General features: G+C 35.0%; 2 protein-coding genes across 2 annotated transcripts in view; one reads left to right on the forward strand and one right to left on the reverse strand.

The window, feature by feature from the left end:
* Positions 1-7,006, reverse strand: part of LOC144957460 (uncharacterized) — a 13,509-nt gene extending 6,503 nt beyond the window's left edge. The window contains exons 1-2 of the mRNA XM_078888739.1: positions 6,933-7,006; positions 3,309-3,752 (exon numbers count right to left, since the gene is read on the reverse strand). The gene's annotated coding sequence lies outside the window, so the exon portion shown is untranslated. The remainder of the gene's footprint in view (positions 1-3,308; positions 3,753-6,932) is intronic.
* Positions 1-7,500, forward strand: part of LOC144957459 (origin recognition complex subunit 2-like) — a 45,152-nt gene that overhangs the window by 3,615 nt on the left and 34,037 nt on the right. The gene's annotated exons all lie outside the window — the stretch shown is intronic.

A 7,500-nucleotide genomic window follows, 5' to 3' on the forward strand; every position in this document is an offset into this window, starting at 1 on the left:
CTTGTTTCCTTGAGCTCTACTGCTAACGACAACCATCGTTAACTTAGCCTGACACCCAATCAGTCCCTCCAAGACTTATAGTTTGACGTCATTTTTTTAAAAGGTTTTACACCGTCTCGTGAGTTTTCGTTAGTAGAGCTCAAAGAAACGAGTGATTCCATTGGTTGAGCTATTGAATACAACTCAACGATTTGTTTTCTTTTGCGACCAAAGACTTGTTTTTTTTCCGGAAACTTTTTGGTCAATGTCAGGCGATTAGAGGTTAACGATGGCTACGGCCAGGCTATAAGTTAACGATGGCTACGCACTGACCCACGGAGAGCCACATTTTGAAGTCATTTTCACGTTCATGGACAGCCTCGTAAGTTGTCTTTAGTAGTGTTCAAGGAAACAGGTGATCCCATTGGTTGAACTATTGAATACAACTCACGATTTGTTTCCTTTTACGACCAAAGCCTTGTCTATTGGCGTCATAGGTTGGTCAGTGTTCGGCCATGAGTTTACAGTAGAGTACGGAAATAAGAAGCAACTAACCCATGTTCATTCGTTGCCTTCTTCGTTAACTCATACTCTCACACTGACAAAATAAAGATATAAATAAATTAATTTAAAAAAACAAAAGTCTTGAGTTGTATTGAATCGTTCAACCAATGGGATAATTTGTTTCCTTGAGCACTACTTACGACAACTCAATATACACGGTGCACTCAGCAAACAAAAAAGTACAAAGTTGGCGTCATTCAGGTCTTTGTTGTTGTTTTTTGCCATCCACGTTTATGAGTAATTCTCACTAAACTGTATTAACCAGATTATAAACGTTCATGACATCGTTTTATATGTTGATCCGCTATATTTCCGGATGGCAATGTTGTGAATTTCTTAGCTAAGTTGAGATGATATGCTATGCGTTTGGCTAAGAAACTCACAACATGGAAGGTCCTGGACTCGAGCTTCGCACAGCGCATAGTTGAGTCCTTGAAAAGGCTCTTTACTCACAATCTCACCTTACTTATGTGTAAAATTAGTACCTGGCCGTTAAAAAAAGTGTTTCCTTCGGAAAATAAAATGTCATATCGCCTCACATGCGTCGTGTCTCGTTCTAAATGTTAGGGCTCAAACAGAGTGGATGTGGCTGCGAGGCGGCAGCGGCGCAGGTTTTTACAGCGCGGAGAACACACGGCAAAAAGACACATAGTGAACGCGGGGGCGAAGCGGAATTTCTGCTAAAAATTTTTAGTCTTCAGTTCAGTCGTCAAATTCAAATGGATGAGGAAGATATTTTTACGTGGTTAATGTTATATTGGTTGAGCAGACGACGTAGAAATCGACGTCGATTTTGGGTACATGAAATCAACCCACAGAGAAGCATTTATGGCGAGTACCACCACCTCATGAATCAGATTATGAAGGACGAAGAGCGATGTCTCAAATACATAAGAATGAAACCCTCAACATTTCAATCTTTGTTGGAAAAGGTAGCTCCTCTCATTGAAAAGCAACGGACTAATATTCGAAGACCATTGTAAACACGTGAGAGATCGACTGCGAAGCGGAAAAATTTTATTTCAGCGGCGACTGCATTGCAAGCGTGTTTTTGGACGCGCAAATACGCGCGTATTTATTTCGCAAAACGCGTCCACTCTGTTTACCCGCGAATAACCATTAGTTAATTAGGTACCCGTGGGTCAAAACGACGCCTCAAAAACGCGGATACGACGCTGACGCTCCGCTACCGCGTCCACTCTGTCAGAGCCCTTACGTGAGGGACCCATTGTAAAGCGCTTTGGCCACGTCAAATGGATATTGCACTATATAAGAGCTCAAGTTTATGTGTGTTTATATGCGTGTGTGTATTATATATATATATATATATATATATATATATATATATATATATATATATATATATATATATATAATATATAAGTTTAAATACGTGTTTTTCCAGAGTAAGGCCGTAAACTGGTTACTTCAAGTATTCTTGTTTTTTATAATGTTCTAGTAGGAGGTTTGGGAGGGGGGAAACTTCTTTTTTTTTTTTAAAGTCCCCCCCCCCTCCCAAACCCTCAACTAGAACGAACGTTATAAAAAAAATGTCCCCCTCCCAAACCCCATACTAGAACAAGAATACTGGGGATGTAGGAGGTTTCGGAAGGCCTCCCAAAATTTTAGTTTTCAAGCAAAATGTGGGTAAATTACAAACTTTATCCCAAAAAAAAAGATATTTGTTTCCTTTGGGTTTCATGACAACAAAGCAAACAAACAAGAAGTACACATTTCATCCAAGATGAACATCTCCGTATAGATAGTATGCACTTGGCTAAGAAGCTCACAACATTGCCATCCGGACGTCTAACGGACCAACACACAAAACTATGTGTAACCTAGAACGTTTATTGTCTGGTTAATACACTTTAGTGAGAGTTACTCATAAACGCAGATGGCAAAAAAAAAAAAACCCAATAAAAACCAGAGTGACGTCATCTTCATTCTATCTCTATCTATTGCTTGTAATGTAAGTGGTGGACGCAATTGGAATTTCTCTCTCTCTCTCTCTCTCTCTCTCTCTCTCTCTCTCTCTCTCTCTCTCTCTCTCTCTCTCTCTCTCTAGATCTATATATCTAACTATCTATCTCTCTGTATCTCTCCCCCCCCCCCAAACATAGTCCAACATACACATGATAATGATAAAAATAGCTATAATGATGATAATAATAGAAATGATGATGATGATGATGATGATGATGATGATAATAATAATAATAATAATAATAATAATAATAATGTTGATGATCATGATGATGACGACGACTATGACAATAATAATAATAATAATAATAATAATAATAATAATAATAATAATAATAATAATAATAATAATATAATAATAATAATAATAATAATAATAATAATAATAATAATATTAATAATAATAATAATAATAATAATAATAATAATGTTGATGATCATGATGATGGTGATGATGATGACGACGACTATGACAATAATAATAATAATAATAATAATAATAATAATAATAATAATAATAATAATGATGATGATGATGATGAATGATGATGATGATGATGATGATGATGATGATGATGATGATGATGATGATGATGATGATGATGATGATGATGATGATGATGATGATGATAATAATAATAATAATAATAATAATAATAATAATAATAATAATAATAATAATAATAACAATGATAAACAAAAAATAACAAAAACATAAAAAACAAACAAAAAAAAGTTAAGAAATTAATAAAACAACAAGCAATTACATTTTTACTCACTTTTTCAATTTTAATTTTTTTACGTAGAATAAAGTCGCAGTCTAAAGTCAACCAACGGTCATAATATTATATAATCCTCACAGAACGTTATTATGGTCGAAAGCCCACAGGAGAAAAGCATAAAATTTATTCACTTTTGAATTTACGAATCGCCAACATGTCATCGGTAAAGGTAAAAGCATATGTTACTGTGTAATCCTATTACCAGGTACACTATCGTACATTATCTTGCTATCGCTGTTAAAAATGTGTTGCTGTAGTTTTTAGTTTTATCATGTTTTTGTTCACACCGTCTTATCTCTGTGCTGCTGGAGAAAACTATTAGGTGAATGCGTTTATCACAGATTATGTCCCTTAGAGAAAACTATTAGGTGAATGCGTTTATCACAGATTATGTCCCTTAGTTGTGTCCAACCGTAGTCACCATTAACTTCTCGCCTGACACTAACCAAAAATTTATGCCAAAAAAAAGTCTTTAGCCACAAAACAAAACAAATGGTGAGTTGTATTCATTAGCTTAACCACTGGGATTACTCGATTCCTTGAGCACTACTAACGACAAATCACTAGACGCTGCAGAAACCTAAAAAATAACGTCAAATTATAGATAGAATGCGCTTGGCCAAGGAGTTCACAACATTGCCATCCGGAAGTATAACGGACCAACACACAAACTCTGTGTAACCATGAACTTTTATAGTCTGGTTAATACAGTTTAGTGAGAACAACTCACAAACGCGGATGGCAAAAACAATAACAAAGGCCTGAGTGACGTCATCTGCATACAATCTATAAGTTTTGTGAGTCCTTGTGTCAGCTGTAAGTTAATTATAGCTACGGTCCAACACAGTGAACACTATTAAGTGGACAGCACACATGTAAACACTATTTCTTTGGAGCTCGATGGTTTTTTAACGAGTGAACAAAACTCACAAAATCAAACAATTCATAAAAAAACAAGCGACAACACTGAAATATCATTCCCGTGTAGAAAAGGTCTTTGTAGTTATTCTTTGTCCATCAGTCAAGGGACTGAATGGGAGCGATCTATATTCATATTTTCGCCCAACCAAGTGATCAATCACATGATTTGTTGTTGTCCAACGATTGGATATTTCTTCAGAAATGTAAAAACGCTGCTTTGTTTATGAAAATTATAAACTTACACATGCGTCAAACTGAACAAAATGACCAATCCTGATGTTTGATATTTCAAAAATTGTGAACACTTTTCACTATTTGGATCACTTTGAGCACATAATCCAAAGTGACCAATGACCTCGAGCACATGGAAATGTAATATAGATCATGCCCATTTGGTAGATAATAGACACAAAGAAAACCACGCCTGTCGGACAATCGTCATAATGTAAGCAATGGCAGTGATTGGTAGACACAGCAAACTACACAGGTTTTACTCTTTGACTGGTATGTGTTTAAGTAAAATACCCAAAGTCCTACCGCTTGATCAATAGAACAAACACAGAAAACTGTATAGATAGTATGCAGATGACGTCAATCAGGCCTTTGTTATTGTTTTTGCCATCCGCGTTTGTGAGTTGTTCTCACTAAACTGTATTAACCAGACTATAAAACTTCATGGTTACACAGAGTTTGTGTGTTAGTCCGTTGTGAACTCCTTGGCCAAGCGCATTCTATCTCTTGATCAAGCGGTAGAACAGTGGGTATTTCACATACCATCTATTGTCAAACCTGTGAAGTTCGCTTTGTTTACTAATCACTGCCGTTGGTTACATTATCACTACCGTAAGCTGTGTCAACACACCATTTATTAAATATGGTCTGGTCAATAGAATTCACAGTTCCCCTTCAAACACAGCTGGAATGCAAAGCGAAACGTATTGATGCATTGCGTGTCGTTTTAAAAAAACCCAAACAAACTTATAATATCCGACAATCTGTGACCTCAAACGTTTATATAATCTGATGAATAGATAGTATGCGCTTGGCTAAGAAGCTCACAACAGTGCCATCCGGAAAAGTATAAAGGACCAACACACAAAACTTTGTGTAACCATGAACTTTTATCGTCTGGATAATACAGTTAAGTGAGAATTACTCATCCTCATAAACGTAGATGGCAAAAAACAATAACAAAGACCTGAGTGACTTCACCATTCTATCTATAGATAGAATGCGCTTGGCCAAGGAGTTCACAACATTGCCATCCGGAAGTATAACGGACCAACTCTGTGTAACCATGAACTTTTATAGTCTGGTTAATACAGTTTAGTGAGAACAACTCACAAACGCGGATAGCAAAAACAATAACAAAGGCCTGAGTGACGTCATCTGCATACTATCTATACAATTATATGAGAATCACTCATAAAAATGGCTGGCTGAAAATAATAACAAAGGGCTGAGTGACGTCAATTTCGCTCTATCTATTTGCAATGAAGATTTTTAGTCTTCAGATAAAACAACTATTTATATTAAACAAGAAAACATATCAATGGTTAAAACATTAAATACATGAAAAACACACTGACTGTAATCATATTTAAATCACACCAACAATTTTTATAATGCTGAAGCAATGCATTTATTAACTATTAATGCGCACTAATTGTTGAAAGGACGAATGCATTGACTATAAAAAAAAACCCAAAAAAACATCAACTGTTAAAAACTACAAATGTCAAAAACACACGTATCAAAGTGTTAAACGAAAACGACACATTTTTATAGATTATTTTCACACACTGACTGGTATGTTATTATCAAAAAACACTATCAGTTGTAAGTACACAAATTAACTACGAGGGCTCTTTCAGAAATAACCGAAAAATGCCCATTGCTCAGCAACCAGTGGAGATTTTTTAATTCTGTAAACAACATGATATTCCTTATTTCCTTACGGATATTCCCAGAAATTATAAAGTGCATCATTTTGCACAATGAATTTCTAGACGATTTTAAATGGTCAATACAGTACAATGAGAAGTACTCATAAACGCGGATGGCAAAAAAAAAAAAAAAAAAAAAAAAAAAAAAAAAACAATAACAAAGGCCCGAGTGACGTCATCTTCGAACTATCTCTAAGTACATGAAAAACACGATCGAAAAGGGTACAGGAAGTAAGAAAAGTGTGAAAAACGGAAAGCTATTTTGCTATTTTCTCAACATGTCATTTTTAACTTATAGATAGAATGAAGTTGACGTCACTCTGGTCTTTGTTATTGTTTTTTTTTTTTTTATTTGCCATCCACGTCTATGAGTAATTCTCACTTAACTGTATTATCCAGACTATAAAAGTTCATGGTTACACAGATTTTTGTGTGCTGGTCCGTTATACTTCCGGATGGCAATGTTGTGAGCTTCTTAGCCAAGCGCATACTATCTCTAATGACATTACAGAATGATTAAAACAGCCGAATATGGATAATTACATTTATTTTTATAAAGGCACAACCGCTCCTTATCTATCATAGAACACTTATCTCTTGAAACAATGCATTTATTAATCATCAAAACAGACTGACTGTTGAAACAACAAACATGTTTTCAATAACCAAAAACCACCGTTAAAACACCGAATTCACCACAATTTACTGGTACAAGAAACACATTAAAGTACTACTGAAAATTCTTATTATGTACCGAAATAACTAACTTAAAAAAAACTGTGTGTAATCCGTTTGTAATGCTGAACGAATAAACACTATCAAATACTAAAAACATTTTAGATGTCTATGTTGAAACAGCATATCAACTGGAAAAAAACATTATGTTGTTTTATTACCGAAATAACAAACTTGTGCAGTCCGTTTGTATTGCTGAACCAATAAACACTATCAAATACTAAAACATTCTATGTTGAAACAGCCACAGATGGGTTAATGTTAACATAGATAGTTTATCGATATTATAATATTATGATATATGTTATATCAACTGGAAAAAGACATGTTGTAAATTACTGTACTACTCTCTCTCTCTCTCTCTCTCTCTCTCTCTCTCTCTCTCTCTCTCTCTCTCTCTCTCTCTCTCTCTCTCTCTCTCTCTCTCTCTCTCTCTCTCTCTCTCTCTATTTCTAAACCGGGTTTAATGCTTAGCCAGCTTTATACATTATTATAATAATATACGAATATTATAATTGTGGTTTGAATTAAATCTATCCATTGAATGGTGTTTTCCAGTGAGCCCGCTCGTGTATACACAACAAGGT

This window comes from Berghia stephanieae, chromosome 12, assembly GCF_034508935.2.
Source record: "Berghia stephanieae isolate SIO BIC M18660-M18661 chromosome 12, UCSD_Bste_1.3, whole genome shotgun sequence".
NCBI lineage: Eukaryota > Metazoa > Mollusca > Gastropoda > Nudibranchia > Aeolidiidae > Berghia > Berghia stephanieae.